Source organism: Schistocerca nitens, chromosome 1 (assembly GCF_023898315.1).
Source record: "Schistocerca nitens isolate TAMUIC-IGC-003100 chromosome 1, iqSchNite1.1, whole genome shotgun sequence".
Classification (NCBI taxonomy): domain Eukaryota; kingdom Metazoa; phylum Arthropoda; class Insecta; order Orthoptera; family Acrididae; genus Schistocerca; species Schistocerca nitens.
This window is the reverse complement of record NC_064614.1, coordinates 1,063,449,566-1,063,467,357: the sequence shown is the minus strand read 5'-3', so window position 1 is coordinate 1,063,467,357 and position 17,792 is coordinate 1,063,449,566. Positions and strand designations below refer to the sequence as shown.

General features: G+C 40.0%; 1 protein-coding gene across 6 annotated transcripts in view; it reads left to right on the top strand.

Annotated features, from left to right (window-relative positions):
* Nucleotides 1–17,792, top strand: part of LOC126198024 (uncharacterized) — a 133,120-nt gene that overhangs the window by 63,084 nt on the left and 52,244 nt on the right. For all 6 annotated transcript variants that reach the window (XM_049934686.1, XM_049934689.1, XM_049934690.1 and 3 more), the window contains one exon: nucleotides 16,013–16,114. The gene's annotated coding sequence lies outside the window, so the exon portion shown is untranslated. The remainder of the gene's footprint in view (nucleotides 1–16,012; nucleotides 16,115–17,792) is intronic.

Genomic DNA, 17,792 nt, shown 5'->3' with positions numbered 1-17,792 from the left:
ACATCGCCCGATAAAAAGGTAGCACCGAGAAGTGCACAACGAACTGGAGGAAGCCAATTGATACAAGGGACTGACTAGCCATTTGTTTGAGGTAAGTTTTACCGTTTGTGGCTCTTTGTGTTTCAAATGTTGTTGTTGTTGTTGTTGTGGTCTTCAGTCCTGAGACTGGTTTGATGCAGCTCTCCATGCTAATCTATCCTGTGCAAGCTCCTTCATCTCCCAGTACCTACTGCAACCTACATCCTTCTGAAACTGCTTAGTGTATTCATCTCTTGGTCTCCCTCTACGATTTTTACCCTCCACGCTGCCCTCCAATGCTAAATTTGTGATCCCTTGATGCTTCAAATAAAAGTCATATAAATTGTTCCATTTCAGTTTTGCTGTATCATAGGAAAGGTTCGGCGGAAGAAAGTGCTATCCCACAACGTAGTTACGAGGGGAGTGATAAATTTATCTGCAGTGTTTACGAATACAGCAAACATAGTAACATCTAGTTCCGTATGTCCTGTTAGAGAGAACTTTCTACTTAATAGATTGTTTTGTTTCATTGTATTCATAACCTTGTTATTGAATTTAAACAAACTTATCTATTCGTTTTATCGGCATAATTGATTTTAATCTTTTCCAGATACTTGACTAGAGGCGACAGTCACCAGACCATAGCGTTTTCTTTTCGGTTAGGACGTTCAACAGTCTCAGATATTGTGAAACAAGTGCGCCAGGCAATATGGACTGTTCTACAGCCCAAGTATTTACCTACTCTAACAACAGAGATGTGGAAGAAATCTGAAGAGGGATTTCTAGAACTGGGGGTTTCCGAACTGCCTTGGAAGCATAGACGGAAAGCCTATCAGGTTAAAATGCCCGAAGGATAGTGGATGCCATTTCTTCTGTTACAAACAGTTCTTTTTGCTAGTTCTCCTGGCGATCGTTGATCCATACTACCGACTTTACAGTAGTTGATGTTGGAAGTTATGAACGTCACAGTGACAACACTATTTCTGAGAATTCAGCTTTCTATCAAGAGTATATTGAGGGCAAAAGTATTCTACCTCCAAATCAGGATCGCGTGTATCATACAAAAAGTTGTATTGTCTCACCTCCTCTGTAAGTCTTTCTGTGTCCATGATGCATGCACTACGAGCTGCAAGACAAAACCCACCGCACGCCACTGCTTCCAGTCTGACCACAGAGTAGTTGAGTGCACCAACAGAGGCAAGCAGCCACTCCGGCTTGTGTCGAATCTGTAAAGGCCTGGCCAGACAGAATCCAGCCTGCCGCTGCGACGGACTGCGCAGCGGGTGGCCGGGGCCTTCTGCAGCCGGGGACGCCACACAGGCAACGGCCGGCTGCAGCGACTCTTGCTGCGTCAACTGTTACACTGTGGAAGGGACCGAACCCCATTATTAAGCTTGCATGCGTAGCATGATTTTCTTGGCGTTAGACAATTTGGAGATTTGGAAGCTTCACGGGGAACACGTTATCTTTGTGCGAGGTTTTTTTTTTTAAGTGCAGAAGTGAGTAGCTCGGACGAGGAAGGACTCCTCCTCGCACTAGCGATATGAAATGGACCTAGAAGAGGAGATGTTGGGTGCACGACATTAATACCAGGACAGAAAGCTTAGGAGAATACCATCGTCTGTGTACTGAACTGGGGTCTGACGAAGATAGGTTCTTCAAATATTTTCGTTTGTCGTGAGAATGTTTCGAAAAACTGCATCTTCTGATTTTTAGGCAGCACCAAGAAGTGCATAACGAACTGGAGAAAGCCAATTGATACAAGGCACAGACTAGCCATTTGTTTGAGGTAAGTTTTACCATTTGTGGCCTCTTTGTGCTTCTTACAGAAGTCATATAAATTATACAATTTCAGTTTTGCTGTATCGCATGAAAGGTTCGGCGGAAGAAAGTGCTGTCCCACAATGTAGTTACGAGTGGAGTGATAAATTTATCTGCAGTGTTCATGAATACAGCAAACGATAGTAACATCTAGTTCCGTATGTCCCGCTACAGAGAACTTTCTACTAAATAGATTGTTTTGTTTCATTGTATTCATAACATTGTCATTGAATTTAAACCAACATATCTTTGCTCATTAACTTATCTATTCGTTCTATCGGCATAAGTTTTTTAATCTTTTCCAGATACTTGGCTACAGGTGACAGTCACCACACCATAGCTTTCCTTTTCGCATAGGGCGTTCAACAGTCTCAGAAATTGTGGAAGGAGTGTGCCAGGCAATATGGACTGTTCTACAGCCCAAGTTTTTACCTACTCCTACAACAGAGATGTGGAAGAAATGTGAAGCAGGATTTCTAGAACTTTGGGGGTTTCCGAACTGCATTTGAAGCATAGACAGAAAGCATATCAGGTTAAAATGCTCAGTTCTTCTGTTATAAACAATTCTTTTCGCTACGTCTCCTGACGATCGTTGACCCATACTACAAGTTAACAGTAGTTGATATAGGAAGTTATGGACGTCACAGTCACAACACTATTTTTGAAAATTCAGCTTTCTATTAAGAGTATATCGAGGGCAAAAGTATTCTACCTCCAAATCAGGATCGCGTGTATCATACAAAAAGTTGTATTCCCTCACCTCCTCTATAAGTCTTTCTGTGTCCATGATGCATTGACTATGAGCTACAAGACAAAAACTGCCTCAGCCACTGCTTCCAGTGTGACAGGCAGAGCAATTTAGTGCGCCAATAGAGGCAAGCAGCCGCTCCGGCTTGCGGCGAATCTGTAATCTGTGACAACCCGGCGGCGGCCGGTGCGGCATGCCATATGCCGGTGCGTCAGAGCCGCACTCTGTGTGACCGCCGCCATACAGTAACGAGCGATTCAACAGTGCGGCCTATCGGCTGCGGTTCAAGGCCACAGGCCGGACGGCCAGGCCGCATTCTGTCTGGCCAGGCCGCATTCTGTCTGGCCAGGCCTTAATCTGTGACAAACCGGCGGCGGCTGGTGCGGCAGACCGCATGTCGATGCGTCAAAGCCGCACTCATTGTGACCGCCGCCATACAGTAACGAGCGATTCAACAATGCGGCCTATCGGCTGCGGTTCAAGGCCACAGGCCGGACGGCCAGGCCGCATTCTGTCTGGCCAGGCCTTAATCTGTGACAAACCGGCGGCGGCCGGTGCGGCAGACCGCATGCCGATGCGTCAAAGCCGCACTCATTGTGACCGCCGCCATACAGTAACGAGCGATTCAACAATGCGGCCTATCGGCTGCGGTTCAAGGCCACAGGCCAGACGGCCAGGCCGCATTCTGTCTGGCCAGGCCCTAATCTGTGACAACCCGGCGGCGGCCGGTGCAGCAGACCGCATGCCGATGCGTCAAAGCCGCACTCATTGTGACCGCTGCCATACAATAACGAGCGATTCAACAGTGCGGCCTGCCGGCTGTGGTTCAAGGCCACAGGCCGGACAGCCAGGCCGCATTCTGTCTGGCCAGGCCTTTAGTCCGAACATTGCGTACCTTCCGTGTGCGTAACGTCATGTCACTCCTCTACTGGTCTCTATGAAATCATCATGGTGCCGATTGGTTGAGACACTTCGCATCTCTGTTCCTGACTGCGTGAACTCCAAATATTGCCGCCTGTGCTGGCGCTGCAGACCTGTCATTGGTGACGTTCACATGACATCTATAGAGCTGTGACTGGACCTACGTGTTGCTTGTTTTCTTCTATGCATTTTAAAATCTTTTTTGCGTGCTCTTCCATTTTGACAATTACACACTATTATACATCGCTGGCACCATGTTTATTACGCATTTTATTAATGTTTTTTCGCTATGGTATGTCTAAATATCTGTTTAATTCTAGCGACTTTTCTAACATGCCAAAAAGCAATCCCCCCACCTGTCTATTATATGCTCCTAGTTTCATTTCATCCTTCACTACTTCCCGCTTTTCCTGTAACCAATATTTCTCAACAAACCCCTTCTCAAACTCATCATACGTCATCCTGTCTAAATTTAGGGAATCAGCCCAGGTTGGAAGCCCTGTCTTCCATGTGCCTCACTGCAAAATCTATCAATTTTGTTTCTACCCATTGATCTTTCAAGTCTGCCCAAAATGAAATTAGGTGTAGTCTCTGCTGGAATCTATTAAAATTCCTAACAAAAGCTTGTACTTCTTGCAAAGCACTTATGGTAATACTACGTTTTTCACTCCTGTATTGAGGTTTCCAGCTTCTGTCTGAAAATTACATCACGAAATTTCCATAGTTGTTATTGTTAGTTGACCCGATGCTACCAGTTCTTGATTTCATCTTGACCTTGTTGATTTCAGCTTCACTTCTTTCACTAATTGTGTTTACCTTTTTGCCACGTTTTTGCCTTTTCTTGTACAGAGATTAGTTGTGTGCTGGGGTGGCTATAATTCTCGGCGTAACCCATCAAAACTACTTCAGCCTCCACAATTCTTAATTCATACATATGATGTCATTCCTCATATTCTTCGATCCGCTAATTCCACTTAGTTATGAAGTGCTTTATATGCCCATCCTTAAAAAAATAAAGAAATGCATCTTCCGTTAATTGTTGTTGACTCTTACTTACAACATACTTTTTAAAAAGATATTGATGTGTAAATAAGGTCCTGAACCTGAAATACTGAATGTGAAAGTTATTGGAGAAGTGACATCTACTACTAAGGCTTAAGGTTTTTCGTTATGTTTAAGTGAAAGATTTAAGACATTTATGGAATCTGATGGAATAATTCATTAAAAGCAATAAATATATTTTCAGAATTTTGGAATATAAAGTACGAAAAACACAGTTTTAATCTGCCAGGAAGTTTCATATCGGCGCACACTCCGCCGCTGCAGAGTGAAAATTTCATTCTGTATAAAGTAAGACACTGGATTAAAATGTTTTCAAAAAAGGTGGGCATAAAGTATCCCACCCCCACCTCCTTGGCATTGCAAGGGTTAAATCCGGCATGGCATGGTACGCCAGGTATTGACTCTCATCCCTTGTAATTTTAACCCTTTGCTCCGCAGTGGTATTCTTACAATACCACCATTTTATAAGCTTCTGTGCCTTTTCAACATTGTGGTATTGCCTGGCTACCACGTTCAGTAGCTGCCAGCAGGTGCCTTGTAGTGGTGTTTCTTGGAACTACGTCGTAAATTTCATGGCTACTGTTCGCTTAGCAGTTGTTCCGAAGTGTGCGTTACTAGTGAGTGCCTGTGCCTGTGTCTGTTGATGTCATGTGGAATAAATATCTACATATCTGTTGTTAATACTGCTAAACGTTAGTGGTTTGCATCATTTATTGTTAATGTACACAAGAATAATATCCAACACTGATATTTAGAATTTATGAACGCATTTGGTTTTTTGTTCGGAATCATGGGTGGTATCGCTACAATACCAGTACAACCTATTACAACTATCAACAATATTTTCCGAAAATAAGGTTTACAATGTCATGCTTTTGATCATTTACAAAGTATCATACAAACAATATGTATAACTTAGTTGATATATGTAAGTGTGTATTACATAACTGTAATTATTTTGTAGGTCATTGTTAGATATGTCGAAGCTAAATAGAATGTCTTAGAAATTTTGTGAAATTGATGAAGCCTTTGTGGAGGAACTCTTTGCAAATATACCCAGTGAAGGATCAGATGATGATCTGTTATCATGTGATGATGAAGAAACCGCAAAAACGAATGAAGCGGTTTCATCACCTTTGATTTTTTATGAGAACCCTGAAGCAATAACTGGTGATACATCTATCTCTGTTGGTGATTTAGGCCTAGGTGACCCAGTTCCATGCATTCCAGTTAGTGTAAATCACAATAACTCAGTCTGTAACACTACTGTTGATGCGTCTGTAGACATGACAGATGATTCAGAGACAGACTTAGATGATTTGCCACTAATATACAGGATAGATAGTGATACAATGTGGGCACAAGTAAACAACACAAAACAGAAATTCCTTTTCACAGAACTGACTGGGCCATCAGTCTCTGATGACAGAATATCCTGCTGAAAATTTTCGTTTGCTCTTTCCTGACATCCTAGTAGAAAGAATTGTGTACGAAACCAACGTGTATGAAGAGTGGTGGCATGAATCGAGTTCCCACAAACTGCTGTACTGAAATAAGATCATTTTTGGCAATTAATATTCTTATGGGACTGAAAAAGGTTACCTAGTTTCAGAGATTACTGGTCGTCTAACATGAAACTCCGAGACTCGTGCCTAAGCAGTTACATGTCTGTCAACAGATTTTCATGGCTTCTATCTCACATTCCTTTTAATGATTTAACTACACAACCTCAAAAAGGCTCTCCTAACTATGATAAACTGTAAAAAGTGAGACCTGTTCTTGATGTCTTGCCAAAAGCATTCAGGGGTTACTACAAGCCCACCCAACAACAGTCCACTGACGAAGGAATGATTAAATTCAAGGGCAGATTGTCCTTGAAGCAATACATGCCAGCTAAGCCTATCAAGAGAGGTTATAAAGTCTGGTTGCTTGCAGACCAAAGAGGATGTGTGTGTCAATTCGAAATTTACACTGGTAAATTAGGAGAGGCCACTGAGAAAGACCTAGGAGGACAGGTTGTAAAAACACTCTGCAGAGTCTTAGAAATGAAAGTTTATGAAGTGTAATTTGACAAGTAATTCACCTCAGTTCTATTGATGGAATATTTAAAACAAAAACAGATTCATGCCTGTGGAACTGTTGGGAAGGAAAGATAACACCTGCCAAAAGATCTAAAAGATGTCAAGGAACTACAAAGAGGAGATTCAGATTGGTGGAGTAACCCAAGAGGAATTCTCTGTCTCAAGTGGAAGGATAGAAAACGGATATATTTCTTGAGCAATTTTCATGCACCGTATGTGAAAAGTGTACTACAACCAGACGACGGAAGGATGGAACAGAGCTGTCAGTGAACGGCCCATTGCTTGTCAAAGACTATAATGCTCATATGGGGTATGTATACAAAAGTGATACGCTGAAATCTTGCTATGAGATTAACAGGAAGAGTAAGAGATGGTATTTACATATATTCTGGCACTTTGTGGATGTAGCAGTTCTCAGGTCATATATAATATTTTCTGAAAGAAGTGATGAAAACTTGATGAGCCTGAAAGACTTTAGATTAGCTGTGGTTGATAGACTTCTGCCATCGAACACATCAAAACAGAGGCAAAAGATGAAGGCAAAAATCAACAAATTTAAGCCCAAGATTCTGCAGGAGGTGAGATTTACATAGAATAAGCACCTACCAGTCAGAGGAACATGGAAAAGATGTGCCAACTGCAGTTCATCATCAAATCGGCAGCATTCATAGTGGTCTTGTGAAACATGTGGTGTTGCATTGTGTCTCTGAGACAAGAAAAACTGGTTTTTAGATTATCACCGGTAATAAACTATTTTTACATTTATTTAGAAGCAGTGACATTGCACTTCAGATTATAATATGGTATGGCATATGTTTGTAAGTGTAGGATTTTAAGTCACTAATGCCATAGTGGCATTGTGAGAATACCACCCATACTTTTGTAATTATGTGAAATTATTATCTGAAAATAAATTTTCATATAAACATTAGTGGTCTTTTTTGTTACTTTGTGCAGAACAGCTGCTGATTTTCAGGAAAGTCTAATCTTACGTGCATCAAAGGGTTAAGAGATCTGACCGTGAACCTAGTGGTTGGTTATCGGACTACAGGAGAGGTGGCCCAGAATTCGTCTCACAAGCCATACTTTGGCAGGTGTGTCATAGCTCTCAATGCACATTTACTCCACTGCCATGCTATGTTGTCTGCCCACATGGAGTGGGAGAGGGGGAAACTGCGAACGTACCACATTTAAATGGCAGTGTAGTCGCACAGCTTACGACTTGGATATTCCACATTTCTCAACACCAACGATCAATAACAAAACAGATTTTCAGCTTTTTTTTATTTTTGGCGCGCTCAGGACATTAGTTTTTTTCTGATACATACTTTCGGCATACAGACAGACAGACAAAGACCATTTCACAGATTTTTGCACTCAGGTTGGCACGTAATCGTGACTGACTGAATTCCGTAATCTAAAAAACGCCTTTCACACACACATGTTGATCGAAATATTGTAGCACTTTTGCATCCCCATTATGGAGATGTGGAAACTCTACCCGAGGAAAGCAATGTAGACGTCCTAGATAGTTTCAACGTTCAAGGTGTTTGTCTGTAAAACGGGAATTGCCTTGCAGATCAAACTGTTACATCTGCACATGCACAGGTACACTTTCAACTGAATTGGCAAAAGGTCCTGAAAACAACTTTAAAACAGATGGCAGGTTGGCAGTGTCCTCAAACCGTTTAGGAAACTATCGTTGTAATTCTTTCAAATACACAATGAAGTTTTCAAATTTCGCGTTTTCTTTAACACCAGTGAGCTTAGGGAGCTTGAGTGTTTTTTTCAGAATGTGTCCCTTCTACAATGAGCTTTTCACCTTAAGTTAATGACCATAAAATCAGAAAGAAGTTATCTTGCAGTGTCTTACGGTGGGCAGTGTGTAGTCAAGTCCAGTTAAAATGTGAAGTCTGCAATCCATTCCAGATGTTCTGAATTTTGTTCCTGCACTCCTTTTTCCTTCATAAATTCAACAATAGCGATTTTGAAATCGACAAATTGTTCTACGTATGCGCCTTGACTTCACCAACGTACTTTGCAGTAATATAGGCAGTCCCCATACTCTCCGTTCAGTTCTATTGAAAACTGTTGCAACTGACTGTGGAATAATGCGTGCGACTTCAGAAGTTTTACTGTTAGTACCACCAATTTCTTCACGTGTTCCATGCCTGCAAATTTAGCACAAAGTGCTTCTTGGTGTGCAGAACAATGAACACCGTCTGTGGATCACTGTAATTTTTTGCACTTTCATTGTCAACTAAATCTTTAAGTTCTTTCTCCGCGGTATTGTAATGCCGTTTCATAGCAAATATGCAGTACCCGTTCCTTACGCGAATTCTCAGTTCTCGTTCCTCTCTTCTGTCATTTCCATTTATTTTAAAAGATTGTGACAGTAATTCGCTAGATTGCCTCTTTTTGTGTGAATAGCTACTGGACCTGCGAACGTCCTTCATACCATGAACAAATAGCGAAGGATAAACAGTGCTAACAACACGATTCTTCCGAACTCGAAGGTCTGTGCTGTCCGAAAAAATGCCGCACCGCAATTCTAAATGAAATGTCGCGCTGTTTCTAAATGTCACGCTGGATACTACAGAGGCCCTAACTACTTTTTGATTTGACTGAATACAGGAAGAATCGTACCCCAAATTATATTTCTAAACTTTAAGTTTTACGAGATTTTAAACTGTCACCCAGATTTTACCAAATGTATGGGCTACAGGCTTAGGGGCAGCCGTCTCCTGCTTACACTAGCGCGAGTTGGCACTCTCTTGGAATGATGAACTATCTCGTCTGTATCCACAGAGCCCCCCCCCCCCCCCCACACACACACACACCCACACAATAGTGGTAGTCACTGGCCACCTGCATTCAGCAGGGCTGTTCTCCAACTCGCATGGTTTCTACACGGCTTACAATGGAGTCTTGCAAATTCGTATTTATCTGTGATAGGACGACAGACAAAGTTATGACGGATCAGCGTAAAGAGTGCTTTATGATCATAAACTGTTTTTTTTTTAGTAAAGCGCTGGAGGTTAATTAAAACCCAGAAAGGTTTTTCAACAGAAAATGCCATTTATGCTTTCACCAGTCAAATTTTGAATGATCTGAATAACCGAACACCACCCATTGGGATTTTTTGTGATCTCTCAAAGGCTTTTGATTGTGTAAATCATGAAATTCTGCTAAACAAGTATTGTGGCATGAGTGGGACAGTGCACAAATGGTTTAATTCGTATCTAACTGGAAGAGTGCAGAAAGTTGAAATAAGTAGTTCTCATAACATGCAAAGATCAGCACATTCCTCAAACTGGGGAACTATCAAGAATGGGGTTCCACAAGGGTCAGTCTTGGGTCCTTTGTTGTTCTTATTATATATTAATGACTTGCCATTCTATATTCATGAAGAAGCAAAGTTAGTTCTCTTTGCTGATGATACAAGTATAGTAATTACACCTGACAAACAAGAATTAACTGATGAAATTGTCAATACTGTCTTTCAGAAAATTACTAAGTGGTTCCTTGTAAACGGACTCTCACTGAATTTTGATAAGACACAGTACATACAGTTCCGTACAGTGAATGGTATGACGCCATTAATAAATATAGACCTTAATCAGAAGCATATAGCTAAGGTAGAATATTCCAAATTTTTAGGTGTGTCCATTGATGAGAGATTAAATTGGAAGAAACACATTGATGATCTGCTGAAACGTTTGAGTTCAGCTACTTATGCAATAAGGGTCATTGCAAATTTTGGTGATAAACATCTTAGTAAATTAGCTTACTACGCCTATTTTCACTCATTGCTTTCACATGGCATCATATTTTGGGGTAATTCATCACTGAGGAGTAAAGTATTTATTGCACAAAAGCGTGTAATCAGAATAATAGCTGGAGTCCTCCCAAGATCATCCTGCAGACATTTATTTAAGGATCTAGGGATATTCACAGTAGCTTCTCAGTATATATACTCTCGTATGAAATTTGTTATTAACAACCAAACCCAATTCAAAAGCAATAGCAGTGTGCATAACTACAATACTAGGAGAAAGGATGATCTTCACTATTCAAGATTAAATCTAACTTTGGCACAGAAAGGGGTGAATTATACTGGCACTAAAGTCTTTGGTCACTTACCAAATAGTATCAAAAGTCTGACAGATAACCAACAAGTATTTAAGAAGAAATTAAAAGAATTTCTGAATTACAACTCCTTCTACTCCATAGAGGAATTTTTAGATATAAATTAAGAAAAAAACAAAACAAAAATATTAAAGAAATAAAAAAAATAAAAAAAATAAAAATAAAAAAATAAAGAAAAACAAAAAACGCAAAAAATAAAGTTGTTATATTAACTTAAGTATGTTGTTAAATTAACCTAATTATGTCATGTATTGGAAAATTCGACTCGTTCCACATCATTACAAAATATCGTATTCATGATCCATGGAACTAGTATTAATCTAATCTAATCTAATCTACTCGGTGTTCACGTATTTCCGTACCTTACGAACACAACGCCTGCATAACCCTGACAAATAACACGGGACGTCGTCAGCTAAGGATACTAAACCAGTAACCCCTAATAGAAGTGGTGTCAGTAATGGGATGGAATGTTAAAATCCTACTGTCCTATGGAGGTGCAGTGAGAATTCCGAGTCCTCCTGCCATCTGTCAGTGGCGCAGCAGAAGCGTGGACATCATCCGACAACACGGGGACGTCCAACGCTGAAAGTCGGGGTGGTCTGCTCAAATTTGGCTAAAATGAGAAAAGCAATTATTGATTTGTTGAACTTTTTCCTGTACTTGAGTGATTAATGAAAATGGCGGAATTCAATCCAGTAACACGGTCAATCTCCAACCATTATAAACGATTTGCAAAGAGAGAGACAGCAATTCAAACTAGAGAAACGAGTGCAGCCTCCCAAATGACTTGTCAAATATAGCTCATGCAGTGCTGGTGCAATAAAGAATTTTTCATTATTGCCATCAGAACAATTTTTTGCGGGAAACCCGAGGAAGACATGAAAGTATTCTTTTGGAAACTCGAAGGAGCTGCCTTATTGGGTTAATGTACTGATTCAAATAGGTTAGCAGATGCTAAAGTAAAAATTCAAGGATCTGCATTAACACGAAGCCAACTTGCATGAAATCAGAAGATTACAATGAATTTAAAGTGACAGTTGATCTGAGACTCAAACACAAAAATGCTATCAAGTTCTACAGAGAGGAACTTCATAGTCTGCGCATGCGGCAAGAATCTACTGAGCAGTTTGCCGACATAATTCAAAACGTCAACGCAAAAACATATGAGCTGGCAGAAGACGAGAATGAGAATCACATTTAGCTGTTCGAAGCTGGTCAGAGAGGTTTAGACACACAAGTTGTATGGAGAGGAAATAAGCAAAGCAGTCAGATTGGCGCGATGTAAGGGCATTTGGAAGCAGTATATGCAGCTATTGGATTCGTGGAAGCATTTATTGTATGTCCTTAAAAGTATTACGTTTGTAAAAGAGAATGATGAACTGAATGTAATAAATAGAGACATACAAAATTACAAAACACAAACCAGATGTGATTACCATAGGGCACTGACTGATGAGATCTGTTGATCACAGTCCACTTGAAGCTGGGAGATAGTTCTATAATAGGTTGCCAAAAAATATAAAGCAACTCTGTGGAAATCTTTTTAAAGGAAAACTGAAACAGCTGTTAATTAAAAAATGTTTATTATCATTCAAAGATTTCTGACAGATGACAGTTCTAGTTTGTATACTATAGTATATTAAATTTGGTATACGTTTATATGATAGTATATAATGTATTACTTGTTATACAAATTCATTATATGTATGGCATTACATCTTTGTAAATGTACAAATGCTGATGATGTCCAAAACTTTAAAGTTATTATTATTATTACTACCACTACTACTACTACTACTACTACAACACTATTAAAGCAGCCGAATGATAATGCGAAGAGAAGAGCGTCGCATGTTCAACACAAATGTAGTGTGCTACAGATGTAAGAAGCATGGTCACAAGCATAAGGGCTGTAAGGAGAAACGAATTTACTACAGTTGTAGAATACAGTGTCACGCATCGAGAGATTGCCGCAATAAAAGAAAAGAGCAACAGGCAACTCAGTAGTTCAAACGAGTACGCTGACGTACGTGCCACCCCACCGTCCGCCCCCTGCCTGAGACAGTAATTCCTGTTAGGTCCACCGGAAATCAGATCCATAAATGACTTTGATAGGTGCTGTATATTGTGGATGACAAATCGAGCTACTTACTGACACGGGGAACATAGTCGTCACTAATATGGTGTTGCATTGATAAAAGGGTAACTGAAGAACACCACAGTTAAAGGTGCATGGGTAAAACGGCGGGGAGTTCTGTACCACAGAGAGGTTGACATAGAATTATGTTAAGGCCAAGAAAAATACACAATGATGGTGCAAGTAGTTTCAAACAATGAAACATGTTAGAACGGTGTACTTTGAATTTGTGCCTTAATCTGGTTGTTATTATTACTACCTTGTGCTGCAATTTGTGCAGACAAAATTTTTAACAAATCGGTCATATTCAGTGGTTTTTCGCTTTCAGGTGTCCTCATACTCAGATTCTACTTCTCGTGTTTTGCTCGGTTCACTTTCGACTTTCGATGAATTAATTATATCCATCGAGTCATTAACATAACCACTGTCTTCATTCGTGTCGTCTTCCCTACCTTGTTTTATTTGGGACGAGCTCATCATCTGAAACTAATCGTTCATGTGCGTATGGTACGCAACGTAAGCCTGTTGCCATTCTATGGCGTCATCTGTGCTCTCGTCTAGTGAGCTGCTGCGACCTAGTACACAATTTGTTTTTACGTTTTGTTCGTTTAGACCTCCTGTCGTCTTTGTATCCATTTTAATTTAGTTAACACTGTATATTTTATCTTTTAAAGATGTGCAAATTTTTCTGTTAATTATTTTGCCCGATCTATTGCAAGTTCGCACTGCTGGACATTCAGTGCTCGTCTTGCAATTGTTTTACACCCAATATTTATATTATAATCTGTACTTTAGTGAGTAAAACTGACAAATGTCCTGTCACGCAGCGCCCCGTATAACACACTACCGTGTTTATGTCACTCTTCCCTAACAACCGAACCATTAGTCTTGTCATGGGAAAAGCCCCATATATAACACTAACGTGCCGTGAAACACGCTAATGTTACCCTCCGAGAAGATTTCGAATTTTGACTGCGCGTGTGTCTCATGGACAAAGGTATCGGACTATAATTTTGAGTATGGAGAAAATTAACAGAAAAACTAAACGGACTTTTAACCTTGGGAGTTAATGAAAGTGGTAAAATCATAATACCACTTTGGATCAAAGAAACATAACTCCAAAACCAGTGTTTGAGATAATTTGATGTAAAGGTTTCGTCCAAAAATCTGAGTACTTTCTTAAAAGTTTTTCACAAACATTTCTATGGTAAATAAAAAGTGTACTTCATTGACTGCTGTTTTCTACAAGGTATTAAATATTCTAGTCACTGGGTGGACACTAATGAATATATATATATATATATATATATATATATATATATATATATATATATATATATATATATATATATAGAAAGAAAGAAACATTCCACATGGAAAAAATATAAACACACACACAAAATTTCAAGTTTTCGCAACCAACGGTTGCTTCGTCAGGAAAGAGGCAAGCAGAGGGAAAGACGAAAGGATGTGGGTTTTAAGGGAGAGGGTAAGGAGTCATTCCAATCCCGGGAGCGGAAAGACTTACCTTTGGGGGAAAAAGGACAGGTATACACTCGCGCACACACACACATATCCCCCAAACTCATTGCCTTTAAATATGTCTGCTTGTGTCTGTATATGTGTGGATGGATATGTGTGTGTGTGCGAGTGTATACCTGTCCTTTTTCCCCCTAAGGTAAGTCTTTCCGCTCCCGGGATTGGAATGACTCCTTACCCTCTCCCTTAAAACCCACATCCTTTCGTCTTTCCCTCTGCTTGCCTCTTTCCTGACGAAGCAACCGTTGGTTGCGAAAGCTTGAAATATTGTGTGTGTGTTTGTGTGTTTTTTTATTGTGTCTATCTACCAGTGCTTTCCCGTTTGGTAAGTCATGGAATCTTTGTTTTTATATATATATATATATATATATATATGGAAATAATAAGATTAATTTTTCGGCACTCGGACAAGCACAATAAGCTGGTCTACGCCTCTAAATGGGTTCATATTAGTTCTGCATGGATGAAATAGTCCTTCTCTTGCTGTAGATTTATGCTTACCATATTCACCTATAAAATCTTGACCGTGTCCATGATATATAGTAATCGGATCTTCGTGATAACTTTGAAGTACACAGGTGGGCATCTTCAATTCTTCTATGTTACAGTACTACTTGGAATAATAACTCAATTTTTCACTAACGAAATACGAATGTGTTATTTCTTCCAAATACATCAAAAATGGTCTTTTCACTTATTCTCATAATCAAAGCAGTAACCACAGATTACAGTCTTAAATAACGTGTGTCAACCTTTGTTCATTAACAGAGAGCACGTCCTTCCTCTTACTGCGGAACAGGAAAAACATCTTATGTTTTTTAACATTTGAAAATAAAAAATACATGATGGTAGGCGCAGGGTCTACGCTGGGCTACCGCTTCTCCTTTTCTCTTTGCCTTTAAAGAAAACGAAAACATAAAAGCAAAAAATGTAAAAGGTACATCACAAATGCCCCCCCCCCCCCTTACTGCATACTGTCTAAAATAAGTCTCTTTATTTAGGGGGACAGTATACAGTATACTTATTTATATTGGGGCTCATACTTTGGTCACTTAGTGCACGTCAGTGGAGTTTTAATATCCTTGTGCTACTACTAGTGTATCTACAAAGCTTCATTTCTTTGTCCACTGCAAATTTATACACATAAATACATTCAAATATATTTATATACATTCACATATATTTATTTTACATAATTGCATGTCCATGTTGTGCTACCGTCTTAGTTTGTTATTTATCCTTACATTTGTTAAGCTGTATGGGGTGAACAGGGGAAAAGTATAAATTACTTAAATTGTCATTTCACTCTGTTTTAAAAATTGTTTTTCTCACTTGCTTTCGGTTCATTGGCAATTCTGATAAAGTGTCCTTTCGGCACATGCTATCTCATTGTTCGCTGCATAGCCAGCAGCAGCTCATTGTTTAACGCGCCCGCCGCAGTAACACAAGCGCCACCTGAGCACCAGCACTGCTCGCGCATCCATTGTAATGTCGCTCCAGGCTAATGAAGTCGGTGTTGTGTATGCCCTCCAGCCCAGAAACTGGATACGACGGATTCAGCTCCAACGCCCAACCTGAAGGACACCAGTACCTCATCTCGCACCTGGACGAGGTTTTCGGCCAGTGAAATTGAAGGTAAGCGCCGCACTGCAGGACTCGGATTATCTTCCGATATGCATGGTAGTTCAGCGGTCATCACACATGAATTAGTCGTTATACGGATTTCCTCTGATTTCTCCGTCGCACTCGCATCACACTCACTGTATTCACTTCGCTAAACTGTAGCGTTTATTCTTATCATGGCTCAGCCATTATTTTCACTATTATCAGGCCGTAATATTTTTGTATCACTTCCCCAATTCTATTCAATACCTCCTCATTAGTTATGTGATCTACCCATCTAATCTTCAGCATTCTTCTATAGCACCACGTTTCAAAAGCTTCTTTTCTCTTCTTGTCTAAACTATTTATCGTCCATGTTTCACTTCCATACATGGCTACACTCCATACAAATACTTTCAGAAACGACTTCCTGACGCTAAAATCTATACTCGATATTAACAAATTTCTCTTCTTCAGAAACGCTTTCCTTGCTATTGCCAGTCTACATTTTATATCCTCTCCACTTCGACCATCATCAGTTATTTTGCTCCCCAAATAGCAAAACTCCTTTACTACTTTAAGTGTCTCATTTCCTAATCTAATTCCCTCAGCATCACCCGACTGAATTCGACTACATTCCATTATCCTCGTTTTGCTTTTGTTGATGTTCATCTTATATCCTCCTTTCAAGATACTATCCATTCCATTCAACTGCTCTTCCAAGTCCTATGCTGTCTCTGACAGAATTACAATGTCATCGGCAAACCTCAAAGTTTTTATTTCTTCTCCATGGATTTTAATACCTACTCCGAGCTTTACTTTAGTTTCCTTTACTGCTTGCTCAATATACAGATTGAATAACATCAAGGAGGGGCTACAACCCTGTCTCACTCCTTTCCCAACCACTGCTTCCCTTACATGCCCCTCGACTCTTATAACTGCCATCTGGTTTCTGTACAAATTGTAAATAGCCTTTCGCTCCCTGTATTTTACCCCTGCCACCTTTAGAATTTGAAAGAGAGTATTCCAGTCAACATTGTCAAAAGCTTTCTCTAAGTCTACAAATGCTAGAAACGTAGGTTTGCTTTTCCTTAATCTTTCTTCTAAGACAAGTCGTAGGGGCAGTATTGCCTCACGTGTTCCAACATTTCTACGGAATCCAAACTGATCTTCCCTGAGGTCGGCTTCTACCAGTTTTTCCATTCGTCTGTAAAGAATTCGCGTTAGTATTTTGCAGCTGTGACTTATTAAACTGATAGTTCGGTAATTTTCACATCTGTCAACACCTGCTTTCTTTGGGATTGGAATTATTATATTCTTCTTGAAGTCTGAGGGTATTTCACCTGTCTTATACATCTTGCTCACCAGGTGGTAGAGTTTTGTCAGGACTGGCTCTCCCAAGGCTGTCAGTAGTTCTAATGGAATGTTGTCTACTCCCGGGTCCTTGTTTCGACTCAGGTCTTTCAGTGCTCTGTCAGACTCTTAACGCAGTATCATATCTCCCATTTCATCTTCATCTACATCTCTTCCATTTCCATAATATTGTCCTCAAGTACATCGCCCTTGTATAGACCCTCTATATACTCCTTCCACCTTTCTGCTTTCCCTTCTTTGCTTAGAATTGGGTTTCCATCTGAGCTCTTGATATTCATACAAGTGGCTCTCTTTTCTCCAAAGGTCTCTTTAATTTTCCTGTAGGCAGTATCTATCT